The 13,407-nt window shown below is 46.4% G+C and overlaps 1 long non-coding RNA gene across 1 annotated transcript; it reads right to left on the bottom strand.

The window, feature by feature from the left end:
• Positions 1-5: 5 nt before the first annotated feature.
• Positions 6-1,993, bottom strand: LOC124708796. Its single transcript, XR_007005326.1, has 3 exons — positions 1,320-1,993; positions 402-451; positions 6-310 (listed from the first exon to the last, which is right to left on the bottom strand). It is a non-coding gene; the product is annotated as an uncharacterized LOC124708796 (long non-coding RNA).
• Between the last annotated feature and the right edge of the window lie 11,414 nt (positions 1,994-13,407).

Consider the following 13,407-nt stretch of genomic DNA (forward strand, 5'->3'; position numbering starts at 1 on the left):
TGGGAATTAGCGGCGGTTAGGGTTCGGATCGTGGATTAGGGAGGGGTCCAGTTGTCGCGGACGCTTGCGCGGGATCCGTGGCGCATTCCTCCGCCCAGCCCCTGACAGCGAGCAATCCTCTGCAGCTAACAATATATAAGTTGGGTACTCTTGTATAGGCACTAACACACATGCACAATATTTGTAGAGATATATGTATCATCCCTGGTGTTGGAAGACGGCAAGCGAGGGACGGCGGTGATGAAGCTTCCTCCACACATTGATATTCCTCTTTGTTTTCTGTGTTAACAGCATCCTCGCCCTCTTGTCCCTGCACATATGAATATCACGCAAGCAAAACATAACTAATAGTGATAAACCATGTTAATAATGGATAAAATATTAGATGGCCCATACCATACCTCTGATTCACTACTTCTTTGGGCCCTTGACAGCAACATCATAGCTAAATCTGCAAGAGAATCGACAACATTACAAGAAAGGCTAGTAACAGCAGGATTAACATATCTATCTAAATTGCTCACCAATTCTATGACAAAAGCATGCATATTTTAAAAAAATATGTCCTTTGAAAAGATTCAGAAATCCAAGGCAAGTGGTGACGTTCTGAATGCTATATCCAACTGAAGCTATATAGTTTTCCTAAGTTTACTCAGAATAACATGTTCTAACAGACATGAAATGAAGGCAAAAAAAATACATATAAAAAATACGGAATATCTTGGTATTTTACTTGCCATGAGCAACATCTTGAATCTCATGCGAGAAATTCTAAAGCAGTAATTTTTTAACCCAACAGAGAATCTCATTACCAGATCAAGTACATGTGTATGCATCAATGGGAAAAGCGGCAAAGGAAGTCGCTGAACCTATATTGCAACCTATTGCTAGTTTCATCATAATAAGAGCTCTACCCATGAAAAATACGCATATACATGAAAGCTATTAGTCCAAGTTCACTTCTCAATTTGGCCAAACAATGTAAAGATTCTATGCTAGTAACCTGTTGAATGGGAGAAGCCATGAGAAACACAAACAGAGAAATCATGTGACTTATTTGTTCACACAAGATATTAGACCTGCAATCAGGCCACCACTAAGACTGTAACTTCCAATATATTTATACTGACCAAAAATAGGGTTACAGGTAAAAAAAGCAAGGGCGAAATATCCATAAAAAATTTGAGCAACCTTTTCATTCATGACGATTCCAAAAAGACGAGCATATATGTGAATGCCAGGTCATACATTAATGTAAAATATATCCATCAGGGCTTCAACAACATGCTTGCAAATATATTTCTCAAAATCACCATTACCTGTATAACCAGCACGGAGAACTCAAAACTATCACTTCCAGACAGCTAAGAATTTTCAAAATAGATAGAAAATGTATCTCTTGATGTGTCTCCCTAACTCATCTATCTTCTGCGTATCTATTTATAGGATCATAAGTATGAGTTAATTCCAATAAAATCAATACAAGAAATAAGAGACATCATTGTATATGGAACCAGTTCCACATCTGCACATAGTATAGCATTGGGACAACAAATAGATCTAAAAAAATAAGAAAAGTACCGAAAAGCAGGAATTTCGAGTAACTTTTTTACTTTGCAAATATCATGCCCAAGTGAAACTGAACAACTTCAGATGTAAATAAATAACGGTAAAAATATATTTTCCATGTGTTCTGATTACTCGCCTTTTGTGCAAGTACAGAGGAGCAAGGATCCCCACCTAAAAATATACCTCAAGAACAATTCAGAGAATGCCTATTTCCCATATATTCTGTTATTATATGTTTATTAATTGCAGAGAACAAATCTAGAACCCGTAGTTTGACATCCTTTATAAACTGAACCATAAGCCAACTAAAAACTGCTCTAGATTTTCTCATCCTACATAATATGTTGACCCGGGAAACAAATGAAAGAAGCTAAGCCACACCATAACCAACCTTCAACTTAGTAAGCAAGAGGTAGCTATCTAGGACAACAAAAAACATTTTTTGGAACAAACTCAAGTAAGGGTGGGATTTCTTGAAAATTTCATGAGCAGCCTTTAAACGGCAGAACGTCACTTTATGGAAATATATCACAGGCACATAATTTTCAATAGATACAATACTAACTTGTATAATATATTTGTTTCAAACGGTCGTGTGGAGATCTGTTCGAGATATCTTTGTCTAAGATTGGAAGTAGTCTTGCGCATCTCTTGAATGCGTATTGACATGTTCATACATAGATGAGTATTATGATAATCTTACACACATTTTTTTTTTGTTTTTTCAGATATTGATCGAGCTTGGGGCAACAGACCTATTGGTACCTGGAATTCTCCCGATTGGGTGCTTCCCTCTGTACCTCACACTGTACAACAGCAGCAAGAAATCGGACTACAATGCGCGAACTGGGTGCCTCCGGAGATACAACCGTCTGGCCTTCCATCACAACAGGGATCTCAAGCAGAAGCTTGATGAGCTTCAGAAGAAGTACCCAAAGACAAAAATCATGTACGGTGATTTTACTTCAAAGCTGCAATGCAGTTTGTCGTCAGCCCTAAAAATTTCGGTGAGCAATTCTTTCCTCTGGTACCTGTAGAACTTCTTGACAGAGTTTGACACACAATCTGCATTACAAGATTATGGTCTGCGTTCATGATGGTGTGCATTATTAGGAAGCATGTGACATGGTCTAACTGAATCTTACACACCATTGCAGGTTTCAGCACGGCTTTGCAAGCATGCTGTGGCGCTTCAGGGGAAGGCAGCTACAACTTCAACATGAAGAAGAAGTGCGGCGGGTTTCTTACCAGCGGAGGAGATCCCGCGCGCCTCGGTTGGGGGCCTGAAGGGGATCCGGCGGCGGGGAAGGGGGAGGCTGGTGCCTGGGAGGCGACGGAGGGCGGAGCCGGGAGGCGGCGGTGGGACAAGAAGGGAGGAGAGGGGCGCGCGGGCGGGCGGGTTTGGAGAACTCACTGTCGCCGCTGCTGCCGCGTCCAACCGCCCCCGTCGCTCGGTGCTGCCTTCCATCGCCGCTGCCGGCCGCCGCCTCTTCCAGCCGCGGCGTCCTCCCTGCCGGCGGCGGCTCCCGCATCCAGCCGCCTCCGAGAGGAGTGCGGCGTCGCTCCTGCCGATCGATCTGGTGCGAAAGGCCAAGCAGGGAGGTGGGGATAGCTGAGGGGAGGAGGTGCTGGCCTGCTGGGCTGGGGAAAGACGGGACGGCGCTGGACCGGCCGGGGACGGCGAGGAGAGACGTGTAGGCGGCGGATTCGGGAGGAGGAGAGTGGGGGAGAATGAGAGGAGGCGGGGCAGGGGATTGGGAGAGGAGAGGAGGCTCCCGATAGGCTAGGGTTTTCACCGTGGGCGCACACGACGAGAGAAAGGCGACCTGAGCGAGTGACTTCGCCGCCTCTGCTCGCTGACCCCACGCCTGCAAGGCCCCATCTGTCATGAACCTACTTAGACAAGTAAAGAGTGAAAGAACAATTACCGTATCCGACGGCTGTGGTGAAAAGTGGGTTTGCAAAGTTACTGTTCATACCAGATTGGACGAACCAGATTGATTTGCCCCTCTCAGATGGCCTGGTTGGGAGGGTAGTCTAGGATCATTTATAGGAGAAATTTATAAACAAAACAAAACATTACAAACAACGTTCAAGTTCTTCGACCTCCGGGTGGAAATACTACTATTACCTGTCTATAATAAAAGTAACAAATCATGAATAGCTGTAAGAATAGTGGCATGATATACATAATTAAATATCTAAAAGTAATGTGAGTGATGCACGTAGTTGTTATCTTGTCGTCAAAATTATCCTTCTCAAAAATTAGAAGCTCATTTCTTCGTTAGTAATTAAGCATTTCTTTTATACAACTAACTTTAACAAGTACTCCCTCCTTTTTTTATTTTGTCGTGGTTTCTAAACAAAGATCGTGATTAAAAGTATGTAACGCGGATGGAGTACATATGAAAACCATGATTTATTTTCCGGATAGGTCGTGGCTTCCATGTTTGCCGGATAATAACATCGTGGGTCATCATTTATTTGGCTTAGCTAGCTATAGTGAGCTGCCCTGCACGTTCCCAGCTCACTGGCTTATAATTTAATTTCTGCGATTTTATATGTAATAAAGCTGGCAATTTGTACTATTCATTCACAATTTCATACATACATACCATGAAACCCAAAACGTTTTTCCATCTTCTTTTCGAAATGGAGATTGTACACTCAAATAGTTCTCATGTAACTATCTACTACTAAGAAAGCACTAAGCTCTCTAGAAACTAGATTTTGGGGCGCGCCCAGGCACGTGTTCCCCAGGTTTCATTTGGGTAAACCTTTTGTAAAAAGAGTTCATTAACACAACAATCGCTAAAATGATTGAAATGTGTTCTTCAGGTTTTGTTTTGGTAGGCGAACGAGGTCAAATACTCAAACCTACAAAAAAAGCCTCGCTCCGGAAAAAAAAGGATCGCACAAGGCGACCTAGGAGGCAAACGAGGGTTCCCTTGCGTGCCACCGGCGGCGCTGCCGTTTCCCTCTCTCTCCGTCGGCCGCTCCGGCGGCGGGAGGGAGGGAGAACCTCGGGTCTGTCCGTTTGGCGGGTGCGTGGTAGGGTTAGGGTTGTGGGAGACGCTGCCGAGGCCGTTGCGGCGGTGTCGCGTCCGAATAATTCCCTCTGGGCTCCGTTCGCGGTCAGACAAGGCTTCTGCCTTCCTCTAGGAGTCAGCGGGGTGAGGTATCCCCGGATCTCGTCAAGGTCGCGGGCTATGGGGTCTGGAGGTCCATCGGCACCGGTCGGTTGGGTCCTCAGATGGGCGATGGTTGCATGGAGGCGAAGACCCTTCTTCCTCCTTGTCGGTATGATTTTCTACTGTTGTTCTTCTTCTTCCTCTATGCTGATGCTGGAGGGAGATCCTGGTATGCCCGGCGGATGGCCCGGCCGCGGTGCTGGACCGGCCGGTTGACTCGAGTTCCCTTCCTTCCGGAAGGGACACTTTTCGCGGTACTCAAAGCCAAAGATGGCGATGGCTGCTGCAGGTGTGTTGGATTGGTGTACATGCCTTCTCGGCGCTGGTGTCAAGGAAGGAGGAAGCAGCGTGGTGGCAATTGTACCGTGGTCGAAGATGATGACCTGCTTGCGCTTGGTTGTAGTTCTTTCGGGTATTCTCTCAAGATTCTGGGATGATGACAGAGGGCTCGGGAGATCGTCATGGGTTATGGTTGTCTTAGGGTATTCTAGGTGTTCTTGGTCCTTTGTGTTTGTGTTTCTCTGTACTTGTAAGGGTCAACAACTATGTATTTTCCGTGATCTAATGCAGAGAAATTCTAAAGAAAAGTTTTGTTTTGCTAAACCTTGTGTAAAAGACTTAATTAACACATGGTGATAACAATCAATAAAATAGTAGGAATGAAAAGGCAATAAACAATACTATAGACAATGCAGCTGCATAATAATGTATAGATGTAAGATGTGACGGTCTATATACAAACTGATGCTAATAGTTGGCAAATATTTCGGATTCAGGAGCGTTATTTGGTGCATTCTCCAACTTTCACACCGGTATATTAACCATACAAGAAAAATCTAGCATGAATAAACAAAAAGTCAATAACACACATGACCATGTCGTTTCAAAAGAAAGTAAAAAAACAATCAAGCACGAAGGAATGGCATTATAGAAATTTAGTAGAAACGGAACGGACGTGCAAAGGAAGATAAGCAAACAAATTTAACATAAGGTAGGCTTAATAGTTGGAAGACAGCAAATAATGCAGACACCCAAGTTTGCCATTTTATTACAAATTAATAATACGATATCTCCACTTTGTCAGGCCAGCATTGCCGACATGCCTGCCGACCCAATCGCCCAAAAGCCCTCGGAACGTGTCTCACGCGCGCACCATGCCAGTTCCTTCTTTGTCACCTCCGCCGCATCTCCCCAATCGCTTAGCCTTGGCCGTTCTCTGCACCTCTGATCTGTGTCCTCCACTCCGCCTTGATCTGCATTCACCTCTCGAGCTCATCTCCGCTACAACCCCTCCACTGCTCTCTGCCAACACCTGATATCTACTGCCACTACAGCGAAATAGATGACAAGGTTAGTTGGTAATGTCAATTTCAAATGAGGATTTTAGTTAGGGTACTGGATTGAAATAGGTGACAGGCTCATCTTGTACAACACTGTTGATTTTATGGGCCTACTTCATCCCGTTGTGCCTGCAAAGTCGCTACACATGTGCATCAGCGGTGCTGCCCAGAACCGTTCTTCCAGCATGGTCATGAAGGAAAACCAAATTAGTATCCTTAATAGGTTTTAGAATAAGGTGCATGCTGGTGGCACATGTGCAAAATCAAGATACTAATAGTGTGTGTTCTACTACCTCGGTTGGTCAATGATTAGAGACAGCAAACTGGAAAATTTTACTCCACATTTAAATGAGATATCCATAAAGACTATTCAACTTGGCTGCTTCGGATATGGAAAATGAAGTTGTTTGGCTGAGAAAGTTCATCATTTAACTTGGTGTGTTCCCGAGTATGCATGACCCTATTATTCTCTACTGCGATAACAAGGATGCCATCGCAAATACAAAATACCCAAGGGCACACTTAGTGGCAAGACACATTCCCTGAAGATATCATGTCACATAAGGGATTATGTACGTGACAAGGAACTAAATTGTGAAAATACATGCAGATCTGAATGTTGCCGATCACAAGCGACACTAGTAGGAAAACCCTTATAGGCGAAGCTTAGTTCTGTGGCGCACCGTTTTGAATGCGCCACAGAAACTTATTTTGTGGCGCACAAGGCACGGTGCGCCACAGAAATAGCTTAATTTTGTGGCGCACTACTCGAACCGTGCGCCACAAAAACTTGGTGGGCCCCACAACCTGTCACCCCCAATCATTGGTTTTACTATTTCTATGGCGCACAAACCGCGGTGCGCCACGAAATTACTTCTACGTGGCGCACGGCAACAGTGCGCCACAAAAATAAGGTGATTACGTGGCGCATTGTATTGTGTGCGCCACGAAATAAGGTATTCAGTGGCGCACTCGCGCTCGGTGCGCCACGAAATAAGGTATTACGTGGCGCACCGCGGTCGGTGCGTCACGGAATTAGCGAACCGGATCTACAAAAGTGAGCCAACCTCCCACCTACCACACTACACAAGCCATTCTTCTTCCTCCATCTAGCTCGTCCCCCCTTCTCTCTCATACCATTTTGACTCTACTTTTCACTTGCTTGGGTATTTATTGCACTTACTTTGGTTGATACTTAATTGGAGTTGAGGAGAAGGCTCTCCATACTCTCTCCTCCTCTCGAACTCATCGATCGCGGTCTCGTCTCGGTATCGAATCTAGAAGGTGAGTAGTTGGAGGAGACATACATATGCTTGGAGGAGACATGCATATGCTTGTAGATCTTGTGTGGCCGTCGTGTGTATGGATGCTTGTTGCAGGTGAACGCTTGTGTGTGTGCTGGTGTGGTGCATGGATGTTTGCCGAAATGTTGATTCATTTCACGTTTCGGCAAGTTTTGCACTACCCATATGTCCTACTTTGAGGAGAGGTCATACCGAATTTTTCCGCTCCATGTAATACCTTGAGGAGAGGTACGGCCCATGCATGTGTGTGCATTTGGTGCGGTTCTAATTTCCTGTTCTAAGTATACCATTTGCAGGCAAGCATGGTCCTCTCGATGAGTTCCGCTCGAATCTCTAGATACAAGATAGACGCGAAGGAGGACATGATTCGGAACAATAGGCGCCGAGATAAGATGTCCGTGTCGATCATGCAAACTCGAGCGGCTGGATCAACCACGATTCCGGACAAGCTGGAGGAGCACCTGTCGAGGCGCGGTTTCATGCAAGACAACCGGCGCGGCCGGCCCCATCAAATGGTGCGCATGAAGACCATGTCGAGCGAGATGACTATCATCATGAAGAAGACTATCATCATGCCGACGGGGACTATCATCATGAAGAAGAAGTCGGCGGAGAAGATCATCATGAAGAAGAAGATGCCGGCGGAGAACATCATCATGATGAAGAAGAAGATTCCGGCGCGACCCCGCTAATTTCGGCCTTGCGGGACTCTCATGTTCAAGATATTCTCCTCCGGGAGACGAGCAACGATAGAGTTGCGGCTAGAGAGAGAGCCAAGGCATGCCGCAAATGGAGAAAGACGGGATGACTCCGATCTTTCCCGGGTGTCGTCCGCAGGATACGCGCTTGCATGTAACGCTTGATTACCTGCGAGATGAAGACGCGGAACAAGTGGACCGATTCCAGCTTCAGCAAGAACTTAAAATTCGGCACGATCGTCTCCGGAGGGGAACACATTGCCAAGTAGTACCGAGGAGGCCAAGAAATTCGTGTGTCCCCTTGACCTACCGCACGAAAAATACCACGCCTGCATTAATGATTGTGTGATTTATAGGTGCGAGTACAAGGACGAGAACCACATGTCGGTGTGTGGCCACGGACGGTACAAGGTTGGGAACAAGAAGGTACCTCGAAAGGTGGTATGGTACTTTCCTATCACTCCCCGTGCAGCGGCGGTATTTCGTGGACCCTAAGGAAGCAAAGCTCATGCAATGGCACGCGGAAAGCGCGAAGCCCGAAGAAGATCCGGAGATGGGCTATATGCCTGACACACCCTTCAGACGCTGGACAGTGGAAAACATTGGACATCGCCTTCCCTAGGTTCGGGGCGACGCAAGGAACATCGAGCCGGGTATGAGCACCGATGGACTCAATCCGTTCGGCAACCAGAGTAGCACGCATAGCACCCGGCTCTGTGTTTGTATGGCCTTACAACCTACCCCCGTGGCTGTGCACCAAGCAAAGGTACATACACCTGAGTATTCTCATTCAGGGGCCGAAACAACCAGGTGTCGACTTGCATTCGTATCTCGGGCTGCTGAAAGAGGAGTTAGACACATTGTGGAAGACACCACCCCGTACGTGGGACGCCTACACTAGAACTTATTTCGATATGAGAGCCGCGTTGATCACGACGGTCACGGACTATCCTGGTTACGCATATGTATCTGCCCAGGTGGGCCACGGATTCAACGGCGTGTGAAGTGCATGGACGATACCCCGCATCTACAACTACCAAGGGATCCCGGGTCCTCGAAAACCGTCTACCCGGGTGCTCGAAGGTGGCTTCGCTTGGATCACCCGTGGAGAAAACGCGGTGATCTGTTCAATGGTAAAGATGAGCCCGATGGACCCCCACGCCCGAGGAGCGACGCAGAAATCGATGATCTTCCGAAAAATTGGAAGGAGTGCCCAGCGCCGGGAAAGAAGCGACCGAAGCGTAGCCGTCGCTCGGTGTATGGAAAGCGAGGTCTGTTTTCCATGACTTGGAGTACTTGGAAGGTCCTCCACACGCCCCACAGCCTCGATGTCATGCACATTACGAAGAACGTTACCGAGAGTCCGCTTGGCACTCTTTGCAACTCGGAAAAGTCCAAGGATGGACCGAAAGCAAGATACGATCTTAAACATTTTGGCATCGGAAAGATCTTCAAGCCCCGATACCGACGATGATGATGATGATGATGATGATCGGACGGAAGGGACTCAACGTCTCCGTAAAAGGGCTAAGAAGAACGCGGTGCAGCTTCCCGCTGCACTGCTTCATAACGAGTCCGGAGGAGCTCGAGCGGTTTTCAGTGCCTCCTAGGAGTGAAAGTTCCTCACGGTTACTCGTGGAATATAAGCGAGATATCCGGACGTAGCGAAGAAGAGGTTCACCGGGATGAAGTCTCACGATTGCCACGTGCTAATGACGCGAGATACTTCCCGTTGCGATCCGAGGCATAATGGACGAGCACGTCGGTGATACGCTGTTTGGCCTATGCAACTTTTTTGACGTTATCACCGGGAAGTCGATCGGCGTGAGGCAGCTCAAGATGCTACGAGGATGAGATCGTGGTGATACTATGTGAGCTCGAGATTTACTTCCCGCTCTGCATTCCGTGATATATGCGTCCATCTCCTTCTCCATGTTGTTGAAGACATCAAGCAGCTCGGCCCAACGTTCCTCCACAACATGATGCCTTTCGAAAGGCAGAACGGTGTCATGAAAGGATACGTTCGCAATAGGGCCCGTCCAGACGCAAGCATGGCCAAGGGGTTTCTAACCTACGAGTGCATCTCCTTCGCCGGAATTATCTAAGCACCGAGGACGACGAGGATCATGTTGGTCTACCCCCAGGACGCACCTCGGGAGGCTCGCTGGAGTCGGTCACCGCGAGGGCTACCGCTCGGTCCATGTCGGCATTGAAAATCGACGCGACGACTTTGACAGGGCTCACCGGGTCGCGCTACAACACTTAAAACTGACCGAACCTTTCGTGCAAGAGCACAAAAGCATGGTCGAGCAGAATTACATCGATATGGGCCGGCCGAGGAAGATGGGAGACGTAACCAAAAAGCACAACTCCAGCTTCACGCGTTGGTTCAAGCAAACTCAAGCTGGTTGAAGCACGGAGAAATACGCCTTCTACCGAAGATGAAAAACTCATATACACCTTATCACGGGGACCCGCGCATAACGTAAGGACCTATCGGGGTACGACATCAACGGTTACAGATTCTACACCGAAGAAAAGGACAGAAATAGTGAAAATCAAAACTCGGGAGTAACTATCTTTGTCATACGCCGATGACGAGACTAATGTCAAGGAAAGATTTTTGGAAGGATCGAGGAGATATGGGAGCTCAATTACTGTGGAGAGACGGTGCCAATGTTTCGTGTGAGATGGGCCAAGAAGGTCGAAAAATAAGGCCGATATTTCACAACCATGGTTATACCCGATGCAAAATCGAAGAACGCATCCGCGAAAAATGAGCCATGGGTACTCGGTAGCCAAGTTGACCAATGCTTCTTCATCACCGATCCGTCGAGGCCTAGCCGTGTTGTCGTGAGGAGGGGCAAGAGGAGCATCATAGGAATGCAAGGAGACGCCAACGAGGAAGACTTGGACAAGAACGGTGACCCGAAGATGGAGGAGGAATTCGACGGGCACTTCGACATGCCTACTACTAGTAAAGTAAGAAGGAAGACCTCCCTACCCTCTAAAGGTTGTCCGTTCACGCGAAGAAATCTCAAGGTGGCCGGCATAAAGTATTCAACCACCAACAACCGAAAGGGCAAGAAGATTGCGAAGAGACGCTAGAGCTCGTTGCCGGGACGAAGAAGATCTTTTTTTGTTCTATCACATGTGTGTGAGTGTGTGTGTTAGACAAGTACATGCATGTGTGTGTGAGAGAAACAAGAACATGTTTGTATGAGACAAGTAATTTATAATTCTCTCTACTAATTACTAAATAATGTTGTGTTATTTATTGAAATGTAACTAAAATATGAAAAAAAGGAAGAAAAATTGTGTGGCAGCCAGGGTTCGAACCTGGCTACTAATGGGCTAACATTGGCCTTAACCACTAGGCTAGTACTATGTATCTGTTAGGACACAGCAGTAACACGTTTTGTTTTGCTAAGTGTCTAAATTCTGTGGCGCACGACCCTTTGGGTGCGCCACGGAATTAAGGAATTTTGTGGCGCATGTCTAAGCTGATGCGCCATAGAATGCTTAGTTCTGTAGCGCATGTATAGGGGGTGCGCCACATAATTAAGACACTTGGTGAAATAATCGACTCGTTTCTTTCTTCCCCACTCAGAAACAGTTCTTCCCCGACGAGCCAACCCTAGCGCCCAGCACTCTGCTCTCGCAACCACCGCCACCGCCTAGCGCCGCCGAGGAGGAGGAGGACCGGCCGCCACGCCACCGCCGCCGAGGAGGAGGAGGACCGCCACGCCACCGCCGAGCAGGACGCCCGAGCACGAGCCGCCGCTGCAGATCGAGGAGGAGGAGGACCGCCACACCGCCGCCGAGCAGGGACGCGCGAGCCCGAGCCTCCACCGCAGAGGAGGAGGAGGACAACGCCGCTGCCACCGCAACCCTTGCGTCGCCGCCATTCGGTGAGAGCCCCTCTCCCCTGTCCCCACTCCCTTGTCCCCCTCCTCACTGCCCTGTGCCCATCCCCAATCCTGCCACCGCGAGCGTCCTGCTCGATTTCCTTCTTGCTCGCAACTTGGAATTTGTCCATGTAATCGTCTGATTGAATGTAGTTAGTGAATTGGCAGATACAAATTGGTTAGTGAATGTAGTTAGTGAATTGGTTGATTTAGGTTTTGAATGTAGTTAGTGAATGTAGATACAAATTTACTACTTGCTAGGTAATGTTTTGAATGTGATTTAGGTTTTCGAATTAGCGGAGAAATGTAGATATTAATCTTGTCATTTAGTAAGAACAGAATTAGGGTGAGAGTTAGTGATCATGTGTGTGTTGCATGTGCTAGTGAATCACTTGTGTCTCCTGCTTTATTGCTTCCTAACTTGGAGTAATCAACCATATATCTAAATAAATGATCATGCTCATGCTCCCTGGTTGCAAGATGAGAATGCATAAATGGTTTTAGTTCACCTCTGGCCACTGATTAAATAGATGGTTTTAGTATATATATATAGTATATATTGCTGAACCAAAAATGCCTCTGCCTAGCAAGAATATTCCTCTGCCTATCAATATGACAGACCTACCAAAATCAAAGCTGGAGTTATCTTGTGCTGGCTGAGGAAGGGCATGAAAAAAATCAATGATTTGCTATCCTAGTTTGTTGTAGTTAGTTGTAGTTTCAGCCATCTAGTTTTAGTGTGTCCTAGGTTGTCTGAATAATTATGTAATGTAAGGGTTGATGTAATGCTTCCATGCAATGATGAATAAAAGGGTTTATGTAATGCTTCTATGCAGATGGTAGGAAATAATGTATGTAATGTAAGGTTAAATGATGCTCATGCTCAAATGTTGGCGGTAGCTATCTGGTTGGCTTGCTCTATATCGCCTTTTTAAATTTAAGTAATTATCTACTAAAATTTGATTAGCTATTGGTATAATTCTCTTTGAATTTATAAAAAATTGAAGTCACTAGCTACTGCCTTTTGTAATGTATATTTATGAGTAATAGCATTTTCATTTGAAGTCACTAGCATTTCCATATGATGCTCAAGCTTACGCTATTTAATTATATCCGGAATAATAGCATTTTCATTTGAAGTCACATGTTGGCGTAGCTACTTGGTTGGCTTGCTCTATAAGCTTGTATGCTTGTTTATGCTCTATAATGCTACTAGTACATGAAATGCTACTATTTGAATTCATTTATGAAATGATCATGCTCATGCTCATGCTCATTATCTTGTATATGCTTTTGTGCGGTGTTCGCTATATGCTTGTACCAATGGTTTTTGTAGTGCTCCGGGTTGTGTAGTGCTCAGTTTGTAGTGCTCCAGGTGGTAGTGCTCCAGTTTGTAG

This window comes from Lolium rigidum, chromosome 4 (genome assembly GCF_022539505.1).
Source record: "Lolium rigidum isolate FL_2022 chromosome 4, APGP_CSIRO_Lrig_0.1, whole genome shotgun sequence".
In the NCBI taxonomy this organism is placed as follows: Eukaryota; Viridiplantae; Streptophyta; class Magnoliopsida; order Poales; family Poaceae; genus Lolium; species Lolium rigidum.